Here is a 27,875-nt window from a genome sequence, read left to right on the forward strand (position 1 = left end):
CTGTAATCCCACAAATTTAGGAGATGAGGCAGGAGGATCACAAGTTCAAAGTCAGCCTCAGGAATTTGCTGAGGCTGTAAATAACTTAGCCAGATCCCATCTCTAAATAAATAACAAAAAGTCTGCCGATGTAGCTCAGTGGTTAAGTGCCCCTCGGTTTAATCCCGAGTACCAAAATAAATAAATAAAATCACCTCCTGGATTCCCTCATGGCCCTCCTGCTATAGGTGTGTATTTTATTGTGGTCTTCACAGCTAAGTGGTTTTTATGTATCTTCTCCTTGCACAAACTACTATACACTTCTTCAGTTTCACTTCCTGACTCCACCACCCACTCCTTCAAAACTGCTTTGACAAGGGTCAGATGTGGCTTTCCTACTGACAAATCAAATGGTCAATTTCTGTTCTCAGTTCCTCAAGAGCATTTGATGGAGTCAATCTACACCTTAAGTCCACAACTTCACAGACTTAGCATTATACAGCATAGGAAAGAGAAAGTGAGAGCACAATAACACATATAAGTAATGTTAGTGTAATAAAGAGAACACTTCAATGAATAATGCAACCATGCATTTATGGGCATTCTAGATGGAAAGTTAAACTATTACAATGGATAGTTCAAAACCACAATCACCAAGGAATGGAATTTTTCATCTTATTATTATTATACCAAAACCTAAAGCCATTGCCTTTACTTTGATCCTGTTGTCTTCTAAAACATGCCAAGATTTCAAAACTAACTGGTCAAGGGCAATGGCATAGAAGAGAGTGAAGCTAGTTTTAAGACCAAGTCACCCATTATTTCCATCATTGCGCAGCATTTATGCTCACATTTTTTTTCACCTTGAACTCCACATAAAAATTAAAACACAATTCCATTTATATTAGCACACTCAAAATGATATACTTAGGTATAAACCTAACAAAGTCTATATAAAGTCTACAATAGAAAAACAAAATCTGATCAACAAAATCAAACAAGAACTAAATAAATGGGGAGATGTTCCATCTTCATGGAGAGGAAAACATAATCTTTTCAAGATCTTAGGTATTCTCAATTTACCTTATAGAATCAACACAATCCCAAATAAGTTTTTACTAAGTTATATTGAGGATATTGACAAAGTGATTCTAAAGTCTGTAGGAAAACCCAAAAGACTCATAATAAACAATGCAACATTGAGAAGAACAAATTTGGAAGACCGATATCACCTGACTTCAAGAATTACTATCCATCCACATCATCAAGAGAGAGCAGAAAAAGATAATATAAAGACAAATCATAGACTGGGTGACATTTTTCAAATGACACAAGTTTGACCCAAAATATACAACAAATTTGTAAAAATCACAATAAGAAAACTGTCTTCTTCTTCTCTAGTTCTCCTATTAGATTTTAAAATATACTGTATTTCTTTTAAACTGTCACACTCAACGGTGAAGTTCTACCCTGTACACTGACTGACTTTTCCTGTCCCTTATTCTACTTTCTGCTTCCTCCATCTTTATTCATCAGCCTCGACCCCTCATCCTTTCAAACCAGGATGAGTCTCGCTCCAAACTCAAGATCTTTAACTACCAAGATGTAACCACATCAATGTTCATAGCTGCTCAATTCACAATAGCTAGAGTGTGCATCCAACACAGATGCCCTTCAGTTAATGAATGGATAAAGAAACTGTGGTACATATACACAATGGAATATTATTTAGCTATAAAGAAGAATAAAATGTAGGCATTAGCTGGTAAATGGATGGAGTTGAGAAATATCATGCTAAGTGATATAAGGCAAGCCCAAATATACAAAGCCCGAATGTTTCCTCTGATAGGTGGATGATGATACATAATGGGGTGGGGGAATGGTGGGGAGGCAAGAGAAATTTGGAGGAACTTTGAATAGTGAAGAGGAAAATGGGGCAGAAAGGGGTGGGGGAAGGATAGACAGTAGACTGAGATAGACATTATAACCCTGGGTCTTGGTATGATTTACAGGAATTGTTTGAATTTAAACAGTGAGCAACCATAGAAATGAAAAGTTGTACCCCAATTGTGTACAATGAGTCAAATTGCAGTGTGTAAAACTTAAAATAAAAATAAAATGCAGGTTGCAGGCTAGCCTGCCCCCACCTCTCAAAAAAGTGTTTTAAATAAACCAAACCCACAGAACCAAATGTCGCATGTTATCTCTCATAAGTGGATGAGGATACACAGCAGGGGCAGGGAAGTTTAAGGGAAGAATGGAGGAACATTGGACTGTGAAGAGGGAAATGAGGGGAGGGGAGTGGGTGTGGAAGGGAAAGGTGGTGGAATGAGACAAACATCATTACCCTAGATCATGTATGATTACAAGAATGGTGTGACCCTGCATCGTGTACAACCAGAGAAAGGAAAATTTGTACTCCATTTGTGTTCAATGAATTGAAATACATAAATAAAAATTTTAAAAAAAGAAGAAACTACTATACTTCCAGGAGCAGTGGCACACATCTTTACTTTCAGTAACTTGGGAGGCTCACATATGAGGATCACAAGTTCAAGGACAGCCTTAACAATTTAGCAAGGCCATCGATAACTTAGTGAGACCCTACGGCAAAACAAAATATCATAAGGAATGCGGATGTAGCTTCAGTGTAAAGCACCCCAGGTTCAATCCCTACTAAAGAAAAAATAAACTAATTAATAGCAGAATATTTTTAAAAAGTTAAAAAACCGTTAACTTTATAGACATAATTTTTGATTAGATGTGTATAAAAAATATAAAATATTGGATGGACAGAAGGTATAAAAATACTTGAAGGAATGATAATAACTTTTTGAGAACTGAGCAGTAAATTTAAATTCCTTCCCTTCCACACATGGAACCCTATCAGGCATGAGTAGAATCCAACTGCACTGAATCACCCACACCAGCCTCTCTCACTGGCTCCTCAGATTCCTGCTCTAATTCTGTGCCTCAAATGCACTCATACTGTACAGGACCAAAATCAAGTGGCATCTTCTTCTTGCCCCATGTTCTACACAACTTCCTGCTGTCTCTGCTTCTTTCTCTTATCTTGGGGAAATCAGGGCATCAGGATTCTCTCTGTTCCTTTATCGCTTTTCTTCTATCAGAAATGATGATTTTCTGTTTCTTCGTTCTCTCATTTCTTTCGTGTGCTGGGGATAGAAGATCCAAGGGCCTTGCACATACTAGGAACATGCTTTACCACTCAGTTAGACCCCAGCCAGAAACAGATTGGGCATCAACACCGCCTCAGTCAATGGGACACGGTGGCACACACCTGAAATCCCAGCAACTCGGGACACTGAAGCAGGGGGAATCACAGGTTCAAGGCCAGTCTCAGCAACTCAGTGAGACTCTGTTTCAAAATAAGAACCTGAAGGGCCTTGAGATGTAACTCAGTAGTAAAATGCCCCTGGGTTCCATACCAGTAGCAAATAAATAAAGCCCAGTCACTGCACTGGGGGTTGAAGCACACTGCAAACAGCAGGGCCAGACTACTTTCAGTGTGGTGAGTGCATCTGCAACATAAGGACCTGAGCACCATGTAGAGTGGCCAGGGAAGTGCAGAGGGAGGGGATCATGGAAAGCATGCAGGCAACCCAGCCCACAGCACCCAGGTTCATGCAGAGGAGAAGCCCTGAGCGTTAAGCACTAAGACATGCAAGAGAGGAATTTCAGCTACGTCTGGTTGCAAAGGCTGTGTCCTGTGCAGAAAGAACAGCCTTTGAGGATGTCTGCTGGCTTTGCCCAATGATGACAGCACCACTATGACAGCCAGGGCAGAGTCTGTGCTGATGTGGGCCAGGGAATGAAGGATGGAGCTGGTGAAGACGATCAGTTTCTTCATGGAATAAGGAATAGAGAGTAAAACAGGTGTTGTGGACACCCAAGACATTAAAGGTGGGAGTCACTTGGATTTCAGATGAGACAAAACACTTGCAGATAACCACAGAAAAGAATGGTAGTAACAGAACCCCTTTTGGTAAAAACGTCACTGTTTTCATACATAAATACATACGTACATACATACTATTTGCATTCACACATGATTCTGGAAAAATAAAAACCACAAGGACTTAGGGAGAGAAACTGACAAAAAACGATGAAAGGCTTTTCTGGGGTAGAGAAAGAGGTCTAACCTTGATCATGATGGAGAATACACAGGACAGTGTCCATTTATCAAATTCCCTAACTGTGACTAAATCGGGTAAATCTTACTGTTTGTACATTATTACTCTACAAAGGACTTTATAAAAAAGTTCTACAATGGCTCCCAGGTTTCCACATCTTCCCAAGTAAATTCCATGCTTGGATTTCTGGGCCTTTCTAATCTTGACCCCCACAGGTTCAACCTCATTGCCCACGCCACCCACTACTTGATTTAGAGCCCTTTCCCCATCCTCCTCTAACAGCCTACTTTCAGGCTTCTGTGCTTCTTTCCAAAGGTGTGTCTCTCACAAACAAGGCCCTCCTGGCTTTTGCCTCTCCAAAGTCACATGTAGGACACACACACAGTGGCATGTCCTATTCTCCAAACTCACACTTTCTTCCAGTCTGCTACACCACTCTCAAGAGAGTTTCTGGGTGTTTACCAGTGTTATTCTGATGGCAGGTTTTTATCAACACAGGTGAAAGATTGACTTACCTCCCTAACCTGCCTCAAATAACATGCAGCCTAGAACATGTTAGGCTCTCCATGCAATGTCCCCAGGATGGAGAATGGCCTCAGAGATCCAGGGAAAGGAGAGATCTGAGTTGCATCTTAAGAGGTGGGTCTGGAAGGACTCATGAGCACCATCAGGACCAAGGGCAGTGGAGAAAGCACAGAAAGTGCCTAGTGGCAGGGGTGACAGATGCCTCCTCACAGTACAAGCATTTGGTTCAGCTTAGCTGGTCTTCATAGGGGCACCTGGCCATGTTCACTGCCATGACCTGGATGAACAGCTGCATGAGGAACAGCAGCAAGAGGCCAAAGGACAAAGCCACTAAGAAGCTGTGCTAGGGTTAAGGAGCCAAGGCACTGGACAGTTCCGCCCCGGCCCCGCCTTTCGAACTGACACCTCCCTCCCTGGTCCCACCCCAACTGGCCCCTCCCATCCATGTTCCTCCCTGAAATGGACTGTTAGTCCAGTGCCCACGAGGTGACCTCACTACACCCCGCTGTCCTCGTGACTGTCCGTTTTCAACATTCATTATCACTCTCTGTGGCCCTGCTCCATTCTTTTACTCACAGTCCATCCGACCCTGCCTCTCACCCGGACCCCCCTCGCCTTCAACATGTCCTTCACAGGTCCTACCAAGTGACTGCTCAAGTCCCACCCCTTCAGCCCGCCTTCGGCTACCCGGCTCCTCCCTCCTCACCAACCCTCCCTCCTCACCACCCCTGTTCTTCCAGTTTGTGCAATTGGTACTGTGTGGATGCGCCATGGCCTTGTCCAGGGAGAAAGGTGTCAGTGTCCTCTGGGCCAGGAAAACCACGCAACCTGCCAGCACGGTTCCCACGTACATGCAAGACGAGAGGAGGAGGAGGAGGAATCGCCTGATGTTCCTCTGGTCCACACAGTAGTTCAGCCAACCGCAGTGCTGGTAAAACTCCTAGGGGAGAGGAAGCAGGACTCAAGGTCTGTCTGGTCTAGACTCCATCACCACCATATCCTGAGGCCTTCCCCAACCCTGCCCTCTAGGCCGTCTGTCCTTGGCCGAAGGCAGGGCTCCAGCCTCTGGAGAGAAGCAGGCATTTCCTTAATTAAAGCACAGTTAGGACACCATTTCTCCTCAGGTCACCTGTCATCAGAAAGTTTTTAGAAACAAGACCTGTGTGGTGTCACTTTGAGCAGGATATAGAATGACACTGGTCCTCTATTTTCTCAGATACTGCCTAAAAATGAAAAGATCACCTGTGCCCAGCCGCCTTGTGCAGTTGTAAACCCAAGCAGTGTGTGCACAGGAGAGAAGAGCACTCAGAACCCGGGAAACCCTCCTACGTGGACACCCCGAGTTGACAGGCAAAGAGGCCCAGAACAGGACTGCACCAGTCTAAAGGTCTTGGTATGTAGTAGCAGCAAGCCACGGGATGGGACAGGCACTGCTCTCCTGTCCCTGACTCCACCAGGCCCAGCACACATGTGGTGCCTTTTGCATGTCAGCACCTGTGCAAGCAAGGCCAGTCTCTCAGGACAGGTGCAGACACGGAGGCCATGGTATATGTAAGGGACCAAGAGTGGCTGAGAGGCACTTTTAGCAGTCCAGGAAGATGGCCTCACCCACCCCTGTCCCATTTTTGATGTGAGATTCCAAGTCCTGGCCAGGTGCCCTTGATGGGTTAGTGAGTGGACAGGGGGAGGAGTACTCAATTCCACACAGATGTTACACGAAGAGCAGTGGAAGGTGCGAGGTGGGTGGTGGAAGCCAGAATGTTTGCACCAAGTCATCTCATGGTTCCTGGGATTCAGCCACTTCACATAGGCATCTTGGGGTCCTGCTTAAAGGAATCTGACACCGAAAGAGATTTGGGAAGTGGAAGGAATCCCCTCCATCCCTCTCCTGCTCAGGGCAGCCAAATAGCATCAGTTACAACAAGAAGCAGGTAGGAGGTAGGCGGGTATCTGCTGAACAAGCTGACCACTTGGATGCACAGGAGTCAAACAGAAGGCGCTGTCAAGCCAGAAGAGGTCTATATGGACTGTACCCTCTGGAAAAGTGGTCACTGCTTGCACTGGAGTGTCAAATGGGAAGGATGAGTGAACTGTGTGGTTTGGAAGAGCCTGCTGGTCTCTCTTGTCAGCCTTCCCTGTCATCCCTTGTAAAGGAACTGGAAAACCTCCAGGATTCTGTTTCCTTACTCCTCAGAGGCTTAGGAAATGAAGTGCCAGGGCCTAATTGATGATGACATGGAGAGAAGGGATCCCGAGGCCACAGGTGTGGTGACCACTGTGGACATCAGCCCATGAAGTGCCATCTCTTTCTCCCAGGTTTCTAAGGACTTACCATGATGGAGGATTCCAGGATCTGTCAAATTCAGGGTAACTAGGGTGCAAATTGTTACACCGAATAGTAGGACCATTGCCAGGGAAAACCCCCAGTCTCCCTTCTGGGCTAGCCATCTGCACCTGAGAACAAAGTCAGACTCAGTTCTAGTCCAGGGCAACCCAGAGTTCCCCATGAGGCCTACTTCACCTGTGAGAGGACTCACTTCAAGGACACATCTAAATATCCAGGCTATCCACCAAATGTCACCAGCATTTCCAGACACCCACAGTTTCCTTAGTGCATCAAAGACTCTAGATCTCTGAGCTCCTAACTGTATATATACTTCTTTTTCCTGCTGACCCTCTCTCTCCACTTCCCTGCCTCTGCACTATGAGTGTCAATTTTTCCCTCCATCACTTTCAGGGAAATCTGATAGTGTGCATTGGAGACTCACGGAAGACAAATGCATGACACTTAATATCATTACTCCAGCGATATTCATGGAACTCCATAGGCTTTGACAATTCCAGGAACAACTACTTCCTATTTGGGGAGGGGCATTAAAACATTTCCGTGTGGCAGGGTGATGCCTGCCTTGTCGCCAATAAATGAGACCAGAGATCTCTCTTCTGGATTGACACCCTGAGTGCCATGAATATGTCAAGTGTAACATCACACAGGTTCTGGAATGTGGGCTCCAGCTGCTTCCATTGACTAATGACAGCAACCTTCCCACATCCCCACCTACACACATGTTGTAGACTGGGATATCCTGCTTTTAAAATGTTCCCTTTTTGGAACTTGTGATGATGTGGATGTGGTTTGTCCCCCAAAGTACTGGAGGCTTGGTCGCAGTTTGGCAATAATGAGGTGGTAGGACTTGTAAGAGGCGGGGACTAGTGTGAGGTAATTCAGTCACTGGGGATGAGATCATAGGAAGGGAGTCATGTACTTAACCTGGGCCTCATTTGTTCCTGTGAGAGTCGGTTGTTATAAAAAGTGCAGGACAGGTCCCACTCCAGGATTCTGGCCGTGCAATCTCTACCTCATGCATGACCTCCCACCATGATGCCATTCAACATGTTGTAATGACCTTCACCAAACGTCAGTCACTAATCCTGGACTCTGACCTAAATAAACTCATCTCTATAAAATATCTATTTCAAGGTATTTTGTTAGAGGAAGATAAAGCAGGCTAATACAGAGAACATATAATATTGTGGGCAGAAGTTGGGTAATCATTATTACACTTTCAGGCCCAGAGCTAATGAAAGCAGACTGTTTTTCTTCTTATCCTGTCTGTACTTCTTCCATTTTGTTGTAACAGAGTTCCAATTGGGGGAAGGAGGTAGCCTTCTCCTTCCTCTCCAAGTAAATCTCTTCCCAGTTTCCCACATTTCCAGGGTAGGCTTTCTGACACAATTCTGGTTGATGAGTCCTTTGCAAATGTCTACTGAGGGTTTCTACAAAAGCATGCATCTTTTCAAAAAAAGGGAAGATGATGCAGTTGGCAGAGCTCTGTCCTCCTTCTTTCTGTCTTGAAGCTAGACTGCTGGCTGGGATGCCACCTTGGACCTTTTAGGCAAGAAGTCATGCTAGCCTGATACAACCTGAGCCCCTATATTATCCCTAACTGCTTCCCACTGATCTTAATTCTATGTAAAATAACTGGGTTTTTATTACACTGACGTGTCATTGTGTTGTCAAAGCATCTGAAACCTTCTGTTGGGTGGATTCTTCCCACCATAACTCTTAATGAGGGGCAGAAACCATTTTCATTTCCCAATATGAGCTGAAAATGGCCAAATACTTGTGACATCTCTGACAGGTTACAGAGGCCTGTGGTCCAGGTGACACTAATTTTACTCTAGAACTGCTACCACTGACTGAATGAGAAGTCTCTGCTAAGATGCAGTAACTGCATAAATGTTCAGAGTCCATGTGTCCAACCTCCACTCCTCCCCTTTTATTGGATTGGAAATTGAACCCAGGGGTACTGTGCTACAACCCCAGCACTTTTAATTTTGAGGGAGGTTGCACTATGTTTCTGAAGCTGACTTCGAACTTGCAATCTTCCTTTCTCACTCAACCAAGCCTCAAGTTCTACAGGCATGTGCCACCAAGGCTGGCCAAGAAAGTTAAACAGATAAGAAATACATCAGCACTGGTGCCATTGAGATTGGGACAAAAGGTCAGCACTGTACAAAATGACTGATTAGGACAGGAAGATGGGGGTGGATCAAAAAGGAAATAAAATGCTAATACCTCCAGAGCACTTCCCTGTCTACAACCAGTTACCAAGGTTTCCTGCCCCCAGCAATTGCTCTTCCCAGTAAAGCATTTTTAATGAGTACCCACTGGTTAGCTCTCTTCCTGTCTTTGTGGGCAGATATGGAAAATAGGGAGCGGTATCCTTATCTTTTTACCCATGTAGTCAGGAAAGGAGGACAGAGACATGAGAAAAAAGAAACCAGATATCTATAAAAGGTGCAGGACACCCCCACACCTTGGACATCTGCTTGGAACCTCCTCTCTGGAGAACTCTCTCACACATAATGTCTCTCAAGCTCTTTGTTCTCTTTTCTCCACATCCATTTCCAAACATACATTTAAGAAATATTGAAATATTGGGGAAAGTGTCTCTGCATTCAGAAGTTCTGAAGTTCTATTTTTGCAATGAGCTCTAAGGCTTAAATATAGAACATCTGTGATCTTCTTTTTGGCCCTAGGGCAGGGGGAGGGGTTAGTTAGGGGGAGATGAGAGGGTTGCTTTATCGTGAGCTACATCCCTAATACTTTCTAAAATATTTTTGAGACTGGATCTCAACAAATTTTTTAGGCTGGGTTAAAACTTGTGATCCCCCTTCTTTGTCCTCCTCAATCACCATGATTACAGGTGTGCAAACATTGCATAAGGTAGTCCTGACAGTCTTAATGTAGCTCAACAAAGTTATAATGTACTCTATCAAGTTTATAGAACTTTCCTGTGTGTGTGTGTGTGTGTGTGTGTGTGTGTGTGTGTGTATAGTGCTGGGATGAAATCCAGGGCCTTTTACATGCTGGGGAAGCACTCTATCAGAGAACATTTTCAGCCCTTCTTAATTCTTCAGAGATAATCACAATTCTAAAGTGAGCTCCTGATTATCTCTACCTTTTTGAATTTTATAACCGCTCTCATTCACTTCCTTAATTTTCTGTCTCTCTCTCTCTCCCTTCCTCTCTTTCTCTTTCCAGTGGGTGCTATAGGATTTGAACCAGGCATACTCTAGGCAAGTAAGTGCTCTAACACTGAGCTGTACCTCAGCCCTCTCTTTAATTTACATTGAGATAGGGTATCTCTAAGTTGCCCAGGCAGATCTCTAACCTGAGATCTTCCTGCCTCTGCCTCTCCAGAAACTGAGATTACAGGTGTGTGCCACCAGGCGGGGCAAGATCATCTTTTCTGTGTTGAACAATGAATGCAATACATCTTGCTTAAGAAAACAAAATCAGCAACAAGTATAAAAACACCACCTATGGTACATAAAAATAAAAAAAATCGTGATGTCAGTCCTTCTATCAATGTGTACAATCCTGTTAAACATTCCCAAACTAATTAATACATTTCAAATCACTTGGATTTACTGAAACTCTGTCCCTTAACTTGCTATATGCCAGCTTCATCATTCCTAATAACACATCATAAAATTGATAAATATAACAGTGACATATAAGTGTTTTCATAATTTAAACAAAACTCCATTCATAAAATGATCGTAATCTTTCACTTTAGATTTTATATTTAAATTTCTGGAAATGAAATTATATCTAATTGACTATTTTTTAATAGAAGTTGAAGTTTTGAAATGAAGCAGACAACACAGACCATCGCTGAGTTGCCATGTGAGACAGGAAGAACAGTTTAATAAATCTCACTGACCACCTCTAATATTGAAGACACCACTAGAGAGCCTTGCAAATGTATTTTCCAAATGCCTACCTGATCTTAAAATGGGGATCCTATACGGTTACCATATTAGGATACTCATTTTACTATAAATATCCATCATTTCTATACAGTATTCATAGCACAAATGATATATATGCATCTATATACATGTCTATATGTAAATACATTTTGTTGCTTTTCTGTGGTGCTGAGGATTGAGTGCTGGGGTTTCATGAATGCTACATGAATCCTACCCTGAGTTACCCCTGAGTTCTAACCCCAGCCAATCAAGATTGTCATTTTAAGAAGACCAATATATATGTTTCCCTCAATTTTCTTGATTTTCTCCTGCTTACACCTAAACTCTTGCTCCCTCTTCCACTCTTCTTTAATTTTCACCTCTATCTTCTACTTACTCTTAATCATCACATCCTATACTACTTCTGCTCTTCCCTTGTCAACCGCTCAAATATATAAACTATCTAGCAAACTTACATTTTTATTGTAGGCAATATCTGTACGTATCATTTTTGCTTATTGTTACAAAACCGTATACATCTCCTCAGGAGATGATTTAGTTGAGATTGTATATTGTTTGCATTGTATGAGGTTATTATTTTTCTCTCCCTTTATGGTAAGGAACATGTGTCTCAAGGTAGAAACTCTACTGCTTCAGATTCACACTGCTGGATGGGTAGACACCCAAACCACATGAAAAAATAAGGAACAACTTGCCCCAAACAAACGAAGATGAGATAAAAATGGAATCCATTAATGCCACAGTGGATACTATATCAGAGAAGGAGTTAAGAATGTACATACTAAAAGTGATCTGCCAGGGAAAGCACAACTTAAGGAGTGACATTGGAGAGAAAATAAAGGAAATGAATCATCACTTCAAAAAAAGATAGAGATTCTGAAAAACAATGAAGCAGCAACATTTGAATGATGCAATCAATAAACCAAATTAAAAATTCACTGGAAAGCATGATCAAAGGACTAGATGACTTGGAAGATAGATTTTTAGCCACGAAGACAAAACTTATCTTAAAAATCAAGTTGACCATGGAGAGAAGATATTGAGAGACCATGAACAGAACTTCCAAGAAATAGGATAGATGAGGGCATAGAGGTTGAAACCAAAGGAATACACAAAAGTTTCAATGAATGAAATATCAGAAAATTTCTGAAACCTAAAGAATGAAATGGAATATCAATACAGGAGGCTTGCAAGACACCAACTGTACAAAACTACAGGAGACCCACTCAAACCACATTATAAGGAGAATGACTGACATAGAGTATAAGGATAGAACCTTAAAGATCATGAGAGACAAAAACTCATATATAATGGGAAACAAAATCAAACCTCAGGTCATTTCTCTACCCAGACACACAAAGGTAGGAGGTGCTGATATGAAAAAAAAAGGAAAGAAATGGGTGACAACCAAGAATTTGTATCCAGCAAAATTAACCTTCAGATTTGAAGATGAAATAAAAATCTTCAATGATTAAAAAAAATGTTAGGAGAATTCAGAACTAGAAGACTGCACTATAGAAAATTCCCAACAAAATATTCCATGAAGATGAAAAGGAAAAAACAAAAGTGAAAACCAACAAAGAATAGAAGTATACCAAGGGAACTATCAAGGAAAGAGAAATTAAGTCAAAAATGAGAAATAAACCAAAATGACAAGAAATACAACTTATATCTCAATAATAACCTTGAATGTTAATGGCCTAAACACATCAATCAAAAGACATTGAATGACAGATGAATGAAAAACAAGACCCAACAATATGATGTCTCCAAGCCACTCACTTCACCTCACCTGCTAGAGCATTTACTTGTTCAAAATCGACTCTGTTTGAGAATGGACTTGAATATTATCAGTTATATACCTTTCTCAGAGTTGTGACCTTGCTTTCCTCTTCTCTGGTCTTTGAAGATCAGAGGCTGAAGTTCTAAGTCAATAACATGATTGCCACATCCAGGGTACTTAAATGTGTAGTAAAATGTACATTAAGTGTGTAGGAAAACATCTATGGATGGAGGTGTGGATCAGTGATAGAAGCTTGCCTGGCATGTGTCAGGTCCTAGGTTCAATACTCAGCAACGCATATTAATAAATAAAATAAAAGATCCATTGACAACTAAAAAAATATTTTAAAATAAAGGAATCCTACTATGGTACATGACCTATGTACAAATGTGAGAAGAATATTCTTACTTATACTCCAAACCAGAAACCATACCACTAACTAATAAAAATCTACACTCTTTGGCCCACACGTTCAGCTCTATACCTCAGAAGCAATGTGGTTTGTAGATTCAAAGTAAAGGCAGAGATTAGGTTTCCTCAAATGATTCTAAATTCTTGACCAATGAACATCTAAAGTTAATAACTTCTAGGAATGGTTTTACACTACAGCACACGTCAGAAGATATAATTACATTTTGACTATTAAGCTCTTTTATTGTTTTTTAAAAATAATTTAATAATAAAGTAATTTGGACTGGGATTAAAATATTTTGATGATGTTGCATACTGCCCCCTTTTGCTTTTTCTTCCTACAACAGAGTGGGAATTATTAGGACATTTATCCTGAATAATACATTTTCTCTTAAAAGTTATAGTAAAACTGACAGAGATCCAAAAAGCAGGGAAAAATCACCAAAGGTGGACAACAAACCTAAATGCATTGAATCAGGCAAAGGTCAAGACACTGAAACTTCTTTAGAAGCAAATAAAGAGAAACTAGAATCAGTAAGCATACAATTTAGCAGAGAGCTTAGAAGAAAAAATCATATTTCAGTGCAGTTGTACTGACAAGGTACTCACCAGCATTAATCTACTCAAGTATATCGAAGGAATAGAAAAACTTCTTTAGTACTTGATGCTAATTTTGTGTAAAGTCAGGATGAGTATTTACAGATATCCCTTCTACTGTTAAAGCCATTCAGTTAATTATTAATTACTGGCATTAGATCTGCAAGATTCAGACTGTATTTACATAGGAATGAATCATAGCTATGAACTGCTTCATAGCTAACCCTAAGTAGGATATTTTGTAAACTATTGTTTTCAGAGTTCCTTCCATATTAGTACATTTATGTGCCTCGATTAAAAACTATATTACAGTATATAAAAATACCATTCCTTTACTGTTTGACATTTAAGGTAGTTTTAGTGTTTCTTTACCATGATGCAGAGAATATCTTTTTACTAATTATGGTGCACATAAGTAGTAATTCTATAGGAGTGAATATGGAAAAGAGTAATGTTTAGAAAAATAATAATAATAATAAAAATAATAATATTTATAATATGGTGTCATATGACACCTGTGTTGGCACGTTGATCTTGATTCTTCCAGAACTGTAAGATATTAATTTCTGTTCTCAATCTACTACTCACTATAGAGTATAAATGACTTATTTTGAAATATTTTGTTGTACAAGCACAGACTGAGGCATTTACTTAATCCAGCTCAATGTTTTCAAATGTGATAATCTTTTTAAAAGAGCAAAACAAAAAATCCTTAATATTTTTCTGTTATGTTTTTTTTCTGTGATATAATTTTATTTATTTTCTTCCTGTTAACTTTGGAATATTTTGTTTTTATTGTCTGTTTTTGTTGTTGTTGTTGTTGTTGTTCTTCTTTTTGTTCGTTTTTCGAGTTCCTAAAGGGTGTATGTTTGTCAGACTTCCATTTCTATCATAAGAATCTGAGATAACTCATAACAAAAGAAGGTTTATTTTAAGTCAGTTTTGGAGTTTCCTCCCATGATTGACCATGTTACTTTGACCTGTAGTGAGAAAGGAACTCATGATGGAAGTTCATGCAGCAGCAAAACTGCTCACCTCATAGCTGGGAGTGAAAGACAGAATAGGCAGGGACTGGAGTCCCACCACCCTCCTCATTCAAAGTCACCCCCCACAAAGACACACCCATTACACATTCCCACATCCCCCAGTACTATCACACTGGGAACCCTGCCTTTAACATATGGACCTTGGGGAAACATGCAGGATCCAAATTACATCAAGGTCTAAAGTTAGGCTGATTATTTAAGATCTTTCTTCTTTTTAAATACAGATATAAATCAGTATAAGCTTCAATCATAATACCCCTTTTGTTGCATCCAATAAGAGTTGGTATGTTGTATTTTCATTTTGTTCACCCAACGGTATTTTCTAATTTCGCCTTTGATTTCTTCTTTGATCCACTGCTTGTTCAAGACTGTGTGGTTTCATTTTAGCCTATTGGAAAAATTTCCAGTTTTCCTTCTACCATTACTTTCTAATTTCATTCCATAAGAATTGGACAATATATACTTGGTGTGATTTCAATCCTCTAGAATTAGTTTATACTTATTCAGTGACTTATTATATATATAGATATATGTCTCTCTGGGAGAGTGTTCCATATGCCCTTGAGAAGACAGTGTATTCTATTGTAGTTGGGTGGAAAGTGCCTTGTATGTTTCTTAGGTCCAATTAATCTACAATGTTATTCTAGCCCTCTATATCTTTAATGATCTTTGGTCTGTATATTGTCTCCCTATTGAAAGTGGAGTATTGAAGTCCCAGTAATTAAGGTTACTAATGTGTTACTGTTTCTCACTTCAGTTCTTGTTTATGTTTAATATTTCCATGAAATACTTTCCCATCCTTTCGTTCTTTGTGTCCTTCATTATAAATTCAACTTCTGGTAGATATCATATTGAGGAATCTTCTTTTCATTATTTTTTCCAGTCAATCACTCTATGTACTTGCATTGGGATGTTTAATTCTATTCCCTTAATGTAATATTGGATAGGGTAGTGTTTACTATTGCCATTTTGTTAATTGTGCTCAATTTGGTAGCATTTTTTTTCTTTTCCTCTGTGTTTGTTCATTTTGTTTTTTATTCATTTGTCATTGATTTTATGAAGTGACATGCCTTGATTCTTTTCTCATTTTCTTTTGTGTGTCATCTACAGATATAATTTTGTGGTCGCCATTTGACTTTCATTTACTTTCTTTCATTTGTAACAATTTTTTTAAATAGGTGTATACTCATTTTGTTTTGTAAATTCAAGAGTGAGGGTAAAATAAAGACAATTAAAAGGAATCAAAACCACAGAGAATTTTGAAATCACAGTCTCGCTGAATGAATTAATACATTTTTAATAAGAAATAGAGGGGTGAGACAAGCTGTTGGAATAGAGAGATCACTACCCTAGATGTTCCGTTGCATTAAACAGAAAATGGTAGACAGGAGCTTCGCTGCAAGGGGTGGGGGTGAATGTACAAAAATTAGGAGGGTGTTTGCTGGAATATAATACTGTACACTCAAAAGAGATTGGAGACTTGGAAGATTAAATATATTATGGAAGGAATTCCCAGTTTCACAGCTATGGAAGCTATAGCAACAAACATTGGCACAAGCCAGAATAGTAACTCTGTGAACACAGTAAATTGATAAGGGATTCAAAGTAACCTGCATATTGGGGAGGACTGTGGCATGTCTGGATATGCAGGTTTAGAGACCAAAGACACTGCCTGGGTCACTGCACAATATCAAATCAGTGTGGAGATTCTTCTTTATTCATTCATCAATTGAAGGGCTTCTAAGGTGGTTCCACAATCTAGCTATTGTGAATTGAGGTGATATGAACATTGATGTGGTTGCATCACTGCAGTGTGATTTTAAGTCCTTTGGGTATAGACCAAGGAGTGGGATAGGAGGGTCAAATATCACATCCATTCCAACGTTTCTAAGGAATCTCCACATTTCTTTCCAGAGTGGCTGAACTAATTTGCAATCCCACCAGCAATGTATACATGTACGTTTTTCACCACATCCTGGCCAATACCTATTGTTAGTTGTATTCTTGATAATAGCCATTCTAATTGGGTGAGATGGAATCTTAGGGTAGTTTTGATTTGCATTTCAATATGAGAATCTTTGAGATCTAAAACTATTGTGAATTTCACTGGAAAAATAAGGAATCCAGAATAGACAATGCAGTACTTATTAAGAAAAGTGAAGCAGTAGGCATCACAATACCAGAGTTTAAATTATACTACTGAGGTATAGTAACAAATACAGCAAAGTGTTGGCACCAAAACAAACATGAAAAACAATGGTGCAGAATACAAGACACAGAGACCTATAATCTCATATTGGACAAAAGTGCTAAAAATATTCACTGGAGAAAACAGACTATTCAAAAAATCAAGCGGGGAAAATTGGAAATCCTTATGTATCAAAATGAAAATAAACCCCGTTCTTTCACCATGCACAAATCTCAACGCAATGTGGATAAAAGATTTAGGCACTAGAACAGAGGCCCTTCTTCTAATAGACAGAAAAAGTAGGCCCAAATATGTACCATAATGGTTTAGGATTAGACTGCCTTTGTGAGACTTCTACAGCTCAAGAAGTAAAATCAAGAATCAATACATGAGATGCATTCAATGAAAAAGCTTCTTCTCAGCAAAGGAACCAATCAATAATGTGAAGAGAGAGCCTATGGAAAGTAAGGAAATTTTTGTCATCTGCACCATAGATAGAGCATTAATCTCCAGGATACATAAAGAACTCAAAAATCTTAACACCAAAAAATCAAATAAACCAATCAATAAATGGGCTAGGGAACTGAACAGATATTTCACAGAAGAAGAAAAACAGTCCATCAACAAATATATGAAAAGATGTCCAACTTCTCTAGCAATTAGAGAAATGCAAATCAAAACTACTCTAAGAATTCATCTCATTCCAGTCAGACTGGCAGTTTTTAAGAATTTAAACAACATTAAATGTTGGTGAGGATGTGGAAAAAGGACATTCATACATGGCTGGTGGGACTGCAAAATGGTGCAACCACTAGGACAAGCGGTATGAAGATACCTAAAACCTTGGAATGGAAACACCATTTGACACTAGTTATCCCACTCCTTGGTCTATACCCAAAGGACTTAAAATCAGCAAAGTACAGTGATGCAGCCACATCAATGCTTTTAGCAGCTCAACTCACAATAGCTACACTATGGAATTAACCTTGGTGTTCTTCAGATGAATGCATAAGTAAAATATGGTATATATACACAATGTAATATTACTCAGCCTAAAGGAGAATGAAATGATGGCTTTTGCAGTTAACAGATGGAGCTGGATAATATGCTAAGTGAAATAAGCCAATCCAGGTTAAGATTCAAGACTGTTGAAAGTCTCTATACTTCCATCAGAAGGTACAAGGTGGGAACCTCACAAAATACTCAAGTTCGGTATTACCACTCTCACCATCAACAGTCCCCCACCCCTGTCCCCAATCTCCTCCCCACCTTGTCATCTGACTCACTTTACTCTTTGCTTTCATTTATGTTAATGGTCATAGGAAGCCCAGGACTCCCTGTCGCCCCCAGTATTTCCACCTAATGCCCAAGTGGCTCTGAACATGCTCCTTATTTTCACCAGCTGTGCTTTCAGGGGCAACATTTCTTCTCTCACAAACTCAAGGTCTAGAGATGAAGGAAGTGTCCTTTTGGATTTTCATTGCTCTTTGAAGTTCCATAACTCTAAAATTGAAAAAAGAAAAATAAAAGATTAGTAAGAGTAGTAAAGACAATGTAGTCAAAAGGCAGAAAGATAATGTACAAAAGACTAGAAACCTTGTTGTTGAAATAACCATTACTGATTTCCACAAAAGAGTTCATACATTATAAAGAGCAGTTGCCAGGAATAAAAAAAAAAACACAGCCCTCTTTCCTGAGATCAGGGTCCACTGGCAGTCCTAGGAGCACTGCCTGAGCTCTGCACTGGGTCCACCACATCATAGTCCACAGCAAGTCCCCTCAGGAGTTCTCTCTTCCTGGTTCCTCCCTTAGCTGGTGAAGACGTTCACTCTCAACTGTCTATTAAATGATATCAAGGCTTCGAGAAAAATGTAAAAAACTAAAACAAAATACATAATCTGGGGAAGAGAAAAGATCCAAGATTTAGATATAATAGTTATGCCCAATATGAAACAGGAACAACAGAGAAATAGATGATTTCTCTAGAAAACAGAGCAAAATATAGAAAGAAAAAAACCCAGTGAGTTAAGTATTCTAACTTTTAAAGAAGCCTTTAGATTTTTAATTTTCCAAAATGTGTGATGAGTACTCTCTCGGTAAAAATCTTAATTTATTTTTAATTTTCTCATAGTAAATATGTTAAACTTGAGGGCATTTTGAAATCATCACTGAAAGTCAAATGCCACCCGCTGTTTTCAGCAACACACATGCACAGATGCACACACCAGGTCATGGGTCAATCACTCACTGATTCTGTATGATCTGTTTGTGGGTCAATGACAGGAGGTGCAGCCTCTTCCTCCCCATCATCCTCCTCTCTCACTACTGCTGATGTTTCTGATCCTTGGGGTTCAGCTGCATTCGTCACATGAGCAAAGAAGATTAAAAGGTTACAATGTGATGGATCATCTCTTTTTTTATATATACTTTAAGAAATAATTTTTTCAATAGCTAATTTTTAAATGATTAAAACTCACTGGTTACAATATCATCATTTAAAGACTTAAGTTGATTTTATGAAATATGGAAAAGTAAGTATATGAAGTAAAACTATATGATAAGTATTCTTGAGTAATAATTGCAAATATATTACATAGTTATTTACCTGTAATGGCAGAATTTATTTTAGAAAGAAAAAATAGAAACAGATTTGTATTGGGTAACCTGAATTAGAAGAAGATTTAAAAGAAATAAATAGACTTACTACTGAGGATCCACAAGGGAAGCCATCCTTTTCTGAATATGAAAGAGAAAGAATGCTAACAATTCAAGGAAGAAAACTTTCATATGGCAAAAATAAAAATAATATAAAAGAGCAAGTGAAATTTCTTAAACTGATTACAATTTAAGTAGAATTACTTCTTTCACAAAATGACAGTAATGGTAACATAAAAAGTAATTGATATAAGACTCAGTGAATAACTCTCCAATGTTAATGAGTACTCAAAATACATTTAAAAAATCCTGAATTGGTTAGTAAAATGGGTGAATTTTATTGTATGAAAATTATACTTCAATACAGTTGTTAAGATGTAATGAAAAATATACCTATCCATCTGTAGAAAATTAAAACATTTACTGATTAAGGTACTTTCTCCAGGGAATTGCCTACCAAGGAACAGGGGAATAATAAGCAACCAAACAAGGCAACTAGGAAAAGCATGATGTTTGACATGTGATTTGTTTCTAAAATGCAACTTCCTTTCTAGTTGACCCAAAAGTTCTAGGTACAAGTTTTTCCTTTTCCTAAGGGTATACCAGATTAAAGTACACAAGGTTAAGATCAGTATTACTTGCAAAGAAGTGGGCTTCTTTCTTGAACAAAGCCTTTATTTCTCTGATGACGGAAACATATTAAATACACTTGATTCAAACCACATAAGATTTTAACTGAATTATATTATTTTATAAAACTTGATATATGACTTTAGAGACAGGAGAACATATTAAATAAAAATAACAGCTATCCTGGTGATATAATTGGCAAAATCAACACTGAGATAAACAGGAGACCTGAACTTGCATCTTTCAAGTACATTGGAAGGAAGAGAAAGCAGAAGAACCAATGTAAGGAAGGAGAGTGTAACTCTCACAAGACCTTCCTGAAATGGCTCAACCAACTGTAACACATGGACTTCATTCTCATGATGATTGAAACAAACATTTTAAAAATCCATTATATTCCAGTTCTTACCCAAAGATATTCTACTTATGAGTTATAAATCATTTTAGTTATAATGCTTATTTTTATGAATTTACATGTTTGACAGATTGCACTATTTGAGTAGAAAAAATTTTTTTAATTGCAAACCATATATCTATATAGAAGGCAATTTCCTACTAATCACCTTTAGGTAGATTTTTAACTCCTTTTTGCTATCTAAATAACAGGACAAAGTCCTTAATCTATGCTATTCTTTGTTTCCCTAGGACACACTTGCTAAAAGTTACATTTCTGGGTCAAAAGTTATACACAGTAACATTTTCACTTGTTGCTTGGTATATATACATAAAGTTTTTTTTTTTAATATTTTTGTTTTTATTCATCTTTTGGTTCTGGGGATTGAACCCAGGGCCTCCAGCATGCTAAGCACATGCTAACCACTACAATAAGTTACACCTCAAGCCCCCAATTCTAATTTCATGGAGTCACATTGCTTTGTCTCCTCCCTGATGCCCTGTACTGGGGATTGATTTCAAGGGGCTTTAACACTGAACTGCATCACCAGTGCCCCCAAATTTTTTACAAAATTGGAGAGAAGAGTCTTCCTAAAATCCCAATGCCTGCCTCAAATTTGTGATCCTCTTAACTCAGTCTTTGGAGTCTCTGGGATTACAGGTGTGAGCCATGCTTCATGCATTCATTCTTGTTCTTTTTGTTTTTGTATATATATATATATATATATATATATATATATATATATATATATACACACAACACCATTTAATGAAGGTTTGCTTCAAACTCAAGGACTCAAGTGATCCTTGTGATCTAGTCTACAGAGTAGTTGGAAATACATGCATGTGACGCCAAGACCAGCTTTTATCTTTTAATTTTTTTCAATTTTTGATTTTAGGTATTACTGGAGTTTGAACCCAGGCACATTATGCCACTGAACTACCTCCTCACCCCTTTTTATTTAGCAGGGTCTTACTAAACTGCCAGGTCTGGTCTCAAAATTATTAACCTCCTGCCTTTGTCTCCTGACCTTCTAGGATTGTAGGTATATGTCATTATGCTCAGTCATCTTAATTGCTGCTTTATATTCTGGATTTACTCACCTCCCATAAGGATGCAATATTACCACTCCCTGGGGGGCCCACAAATGGAGACTTGGACCCAGGGAGTTTTGGGAGTCACCGTGGGGAGTGGATTGGTGAGCCCACAGCCTCCAGTGATTTCCACTCTGTTCCCTCCTCTCTCTGGAAAAGCAGGTCTTCTGACATGTACCTGGGGAACAACAGGTCAAATGCAAGGGGTCATTTCCCACCTTGACCTGGGCTCTCTGACCACCCTCTGCACTAAGCTTGAAAAACACAGAGACCAGGGCACTTAACCAGGAGCCCATCCAGCAAGCAGTTTCCCTCTACCCCAATTCCTGGGGCAAGAATCAACAGAAACAAAGTATAGTGAAATTCATAGAGGCCCCCTGGTGGCTCTGGAGAAAACCGTAAAGGAAAGGATCAATGTGTGCCAGGGCCTGGGAGCTGGGGTAGGGACCAGGGAAGAGACCCAGCTTCAGCACTCCCAACCAGCCCCAGGGATCCACCTGAAGCCCCTGGTTTACTAACTCACTTGGGTCCCATTTGTGCACAAAGGGTGGTATACCAGTTCCTGGTCCAGCCCTGTCTAATGCAAATTGTCATGCTAAGGGAGATGGGGATGGGAAGAGGAGCTCTGAACCTGCAGGACAGGGCAAGGCCATCTCCCAGGGACCCTCCCTAAGTAGGTCAGTTAGGTCTGGGCCTCAACACAGGCATGTGGAAGACTGCAAGGACAGGGAAGCCCAAGAAAGACCAGGACCTCCTGCCTTCCAGCATTCCTAGGAAGTGTGACCTCCCTTGACCCACTTGTGAGCAGCTCTCCCCAGATGAGTGCTAACAGAGCACACCTCTCCTGCCTCCTCAGGGTTCTCTCATCCCCTTTTACCTCCCTCTGCCACATGCTCTGTGTCTCCATTGACCACACCTGTCCTCCTGCCTCGTCCTTCCAGATACCTTTTAAAATCTTCCTTGTGCTGTTAAACTGATCCAAAGATGGTGTCTCCACATGCTCCCACTTCACTTTCTTACCTCTCTATTATTTCTAAAGTGTCCCTTCATTGAATTTCACTATTAGGGAGAGCAGTGGCATCAGGGATGCCCAATTATATTTCCTACTCAAAACTCTCATGGCCCAGGGAAATCTGGCCTGAAGGCCTTCCATACACAAGCAGGAAAGGTCACACTTGAAGTTCAAGTCCTACCCTAGACTTTGATGGGCTTCTTCCCTCCATTTTTCTGACTTCAGGTTGCTTATAGGCACAAGATGGACTTACCTCCATAACATCCCTCAAATAACATGCAGCCTAGCACACAGTAGGCTCTCCATGCAATGGCCTCACAGCTCCTGGGGGAGGAGAAATCTGAGCTGCATCTTAAGAGGTGGGTCTGGAAGGACTCATGAGCACCATCAGGGCCAAGGGCAGTAGAGAAAGCACAGAAAGTGCCTAGTGACTGGGGAGAACGATGCCTCCTCAAAGCACAAGCATTTGGTTCTGCTTACCCAGCCATCATATGGGTGCCTGGCAGTGCTCACCTCCACAACCTGGATGAACTGCTGTAGGATGAGCGGCAACAGGAGACCCAAGGTGGGTACAGCTACTGCAATGTTGGCCTAGGGTTAAGGAGTGAAGGCACTGGACAGTTACGCCCTGGCCACACCTTTGGTCCGGACTCCTTTTCCCCTGGTCCCACCTCAGTATGCCCTGCCACCCATCTTCCTCCCTGGACTGGACTGTTAGTCCAGTACACCCAGGTTGACCTCTCTCCACCACACTGTCCTAGTGCCAGTTCGTTTTCAATGTTCATTATCACTCTCCGTGTCCCTGCTCCATTCTTTACTCCACAGTCCCTCCTACCCTGCCTCTCAGCCAGACCCCTCTGGCCTTCAACATGTCCTTCAAGGTCCTACCAAGTGACTGCTCAAGTCCCACCCTGTGTGCCCGCCCTCGGTCTGACCATCATCCCTGCTCTTTCAGTGTGGGCACCTGGTAATGTGTGGATATGCCATGGCCTTTCTCAGTGAGAAATGTGGGAGTCACCTCTGCACTAGGAAGAGTATGCTGCTCTCCAGCTCGGTTCCCAAATACACACACAGAGAAAGGAGCAAGAGCAGGAAACTCCTGATATCTCTGTGCCCCATGCAGCTGTTAACTCACCTAGAGTGCTGGTAAGACTTCTAGGGGTGAGGAAGCAGGACTGAGGGTCTATCTGGTCTGGACTCCATCACCCCCAAATCCAACCAGGCACTCTAGGACCTCTGCCATTGACCCATAACAGGGGATACCACCTCCAGGGAGAACCTGCATTTCCTTAATTAAAGCAAGTTAGGACTCCATGGCTCCTCAGGTCACCTAATATCAGCAAGATCTCAGAGACAAGACCTGCCTGGTGTCACTTGGATCAGGATATAGAATCATCTGAGACTGTTTTCTCAGATACTGGATAAGAAAGAGAAGAACAACTTTACCAAGCCGCCTTCTACACTTGTAAACCCAAGCAGCCTGTGCACAGGAGAGAAGCCACTCAGAACCCAGGAAACCCTCCTACTTGGACACCCAGAGGAGAACAGGCAGAGATGCCCAGAACAGGACAGCAGCCAGTGTAAAATTCTTGGTATGAATGTCAGCAAGCCAGGGGTTGGACAGGCACTGCTCTCCTGTCCCTGACTCCATGAGGCCCAGCACACATCTGTGCCTTTTGCATGTCAGCACCTGTGCAAGCAAGGCCAGCCTCTCAGGAGCATATGTAAGGTACCAAGAGTGGACAAGGAGGAGGAGTACTCACTTCCACACAGCTGTTACATGAAGATCGGGATTCTGTTTTCTCACAGCTCAGAGGCTTGGGAAATGAAGTGCCATGGTCTAATTGATGATGACATGGAGAGAAGGCATCCTGAGGTGACAGGTGTGCTGGCCACTGTAGAATGAGCCCCGTAGGCATCAGACCATGAAGTGCCATCTCTTTCTCCCAGGGTTCTGAGGACTTACAATGATGGGGGATTCCCGGGTTGGAAAATTTCAGGGTAACCAACATGTACATTATTACCACGAAGAGCAGGCTGTTTGCCAGTGGAAAGCTCCAGTCTCCCTTCTGGGTCAGACACTTGCATCTGAAACCAAAGCCAGACTCTGTTCTAGTCTGCAGCAAACTGGAGTTCCCCATGAGGTCTGTCTCACCTGTGAGAGTACTCACAAAAGTTAAGGACACACCTGAATATCCCGGCTGTAGACCAAATGTCACCAGCATTACCAGACACCCACAGTTTCCTTAATGCATCAGCCACTCTAGATCTTGAGCTCGTAACTATATATAGCTTTCTTTTTCCTACTGACCCTCTCTCTCCCCTTCCCTTCCTCTGCACTATCATTATCAATTTTTCCCTGAAGCCCTTTGAGGGAAACCTGATAGCGTGCATTGGAGACTCATGGATATATGAAATGCAGGTCATTTAAAATGATGACTGCAGCCATATTCATTGAAGCCCATAAGATTTCAAAAAGTCACAACATCTCATTCATGTTTGGGGTGGGGGCATGGAAACACTTGAGTCTGACATGGTGACGACTGCTTTTCTCAAACAAATGAGCACCACTGATCTCTCTTCTGGGTTGACACCCTGAGGCGATGACTATGGCAAGTGCAACATCACAGAAGCTCTGGAATGTGGGCTCCAGCTGCTTCCAGTGACTTCTGAGAGCAACCTTCCCACAACCCCACATACACACATGTTGTAGACTCCGACATGCTGCTGTAACAATGTTGGCTATTTGGAGCTTGTGATGATGTGGATGTGTTTTTTTCCCCAAGGATTGGAGGCTTGGTCCTCAGTGTGGCAATGTTGAGGTGGTAGGATGTGTAAGAAAAGAACACTTTTACACTCCTGGTGGGACTGCAATCAGTACAATCACTAGGGAAATCAGTATGGAGTTTCCTCAAAAGACTAGGTATGGAACCACCATATGGTCCAGCTATATATCGCTCCTTGGGATATATCCTCAAGAATTAAAGTCATCATACTGTAGGGATAAGTGCATATCCATGTTTTTCACAGCACAATTCATCATACCCAAACAATGAAACTGGCCTAGGTGTCCATCAACAGATGAATGCATAAGGAAAATATGGTATATACACAATAGAGTTTTATTCAACCATAATGAAAATTGAAAAATTGAATTTATGTTATTCGCAGTAAGTATGGATGGAACTTGAAGTCAGTATATTAAGCAAAATAAACCAAACCAAGAAGGTCAAATGTCATGTTTGCTTTCACAGAGGAAGCTAGGAAGGAAAAAGGCAAAAGTGTAGGAGGCCTGGAAATCTAATGAAAATGAAAGGGAAATCAGCAGAATAGAGGAAAGAGACCAGGGGGAGGAAAGGAGTCAAGGAGGGGAGAGTGATGTGATATGCAGTGACTTTGTCCAAATTATATTGCTATATTGTGTGCATGTACAAATGTAACAACAAATCCCATCCTTATGTGGGTCTGCAAAGCACCAATAAAAACTAGTGGGGAAATAAAGCACTTTGGCTTCTGGGATGAGCACGCTTTTAAAAGGCTTCAAGGCTGAAGAAAGCATTCTCTTGTTTATCTGCCTTTCACCTCATAAAGACACAGCAAGATGCCACTTTGGAAGCAAAAAAGCAGCACTCATATGACACAAGTGTTGGCACCTTGACCTTCATTCTTCCAGAACTATAAGATATTAATCTCTGTTCTCAATCTACTACTCATTATAGGGTATAAATGACCAATTTGAAATATATTGTTACAGAAGCACAGACTGAAGCACTTAGTTAATCCAGCTCAAAGTTCTCAAATGTGATAATATTTTTAACAGACCAAAACAAAAAATCAATAATTTTTTTTATATTATCTTTTTTTTTTCCCTCCTGGGTCTAATTTATTTATTTTCTTCCTTCTGTTAACTTTGTGCTTTTTTTTTTTTTTTTTGTACTGTCTGCTTTTGTTGTTTTTGTTTGTTTCTTGAGTTCCAGAAGGAGTATGTGAGTCAGATTTCCATTTGTATAATAAGAATCTGAGATAACTCATAATGAAAGAAGGTTTATTTTAGCTCAGTTTTGGGGTTTCTTGCAATAATTGACCATGTTACTTTCAACCTGTGGTGAGAAAGGAACTCATGATGGAAGTGCATGCAGGAGCAAAACTGCTCACCTCATAGCTGGGAGTGAAAGAAGAGGCAGGGGCTGGAGTCCCACAACCCTCCTCATTCAAAGTAACCCCCCACTATGACAAACCCATTACAGATTCCTACATTCCCCAGTAGTATCACACTGGGAACCCTGGGTTATCATATGGACCTTAGAGAAACATGCAGAATCCAACTAACATCAATTTCTAAAGTAGGCTGATTATTTAAGATCTTTCTTCTTCCCAGTAATTAAAGTTACTAATGTGTTACTATTTCTCCCTTCAGTTCTCTCAATGCTTTCTTTATGTATTCTGATGCTCTGATATGGGTGCATATATATAGATAATTTTTTCCATTTGTCCTATTGATTGACCCATTTATCATTGTATAATGTCCTTCTTTGACTCTTTTCACAGTTGTTAATTTAAATTCTATTTTATAAAATGTACATGTGATCACCCTGCTTGCTTATTTTACTATTTCCATGAAATATTTTCCCATCCTTTCATTCTGTGTGTCCTTCAATATAAATTGAACTTCTTGTAGATATCATGTTGAGGAATCTTCTTTCATTATTTTTTCCAGCCAATCACTCTATGTATTTGCATTGGAATGTTTAAACCATTTCCCTTAATGTAATTATGGATAGGGTAGTATACACAATTTCCATTGACCTAATTGTGCTCTATTTGGTTGCATTTTTTTTTTTTTGTGCTCTGTGATTTTCTTCATTGATTTTGCATTGATTTTTTTGTAGTGTCATGCCTTGATTCTTCTCTCATTTTCTTTTGTCTTTCTTCTACAGATATTATCATTGGGGTCACCTTGAAACTTTCATTTACCTTCTAACCTTTATAACAATATGTTAAATGGTTATACAATCATTTGTTTTGTAAATTCAAGAGTGAGGGCAAAATAAAGACAACTAAAGCAATCAAAACCAGGAAGAATTTTGAATTCACAGTCTCACTGAATAAATTCCTAAATTTTTAA

Source organism: Sciurus carolinensis, chromosome 9, assembly GCF_902686445.1.
Source record: "Sciurus carolinensis chromosome 9, mSciCar1.2, whole genome shotgun sequence".
In the NCBI taxonomy this organism is placed as follows: Eukaryota; Metazoa; Chordata; class Mammalia; order Rodentia; family Sciuridae; genus Sciurus; species Sciurus carolinensis.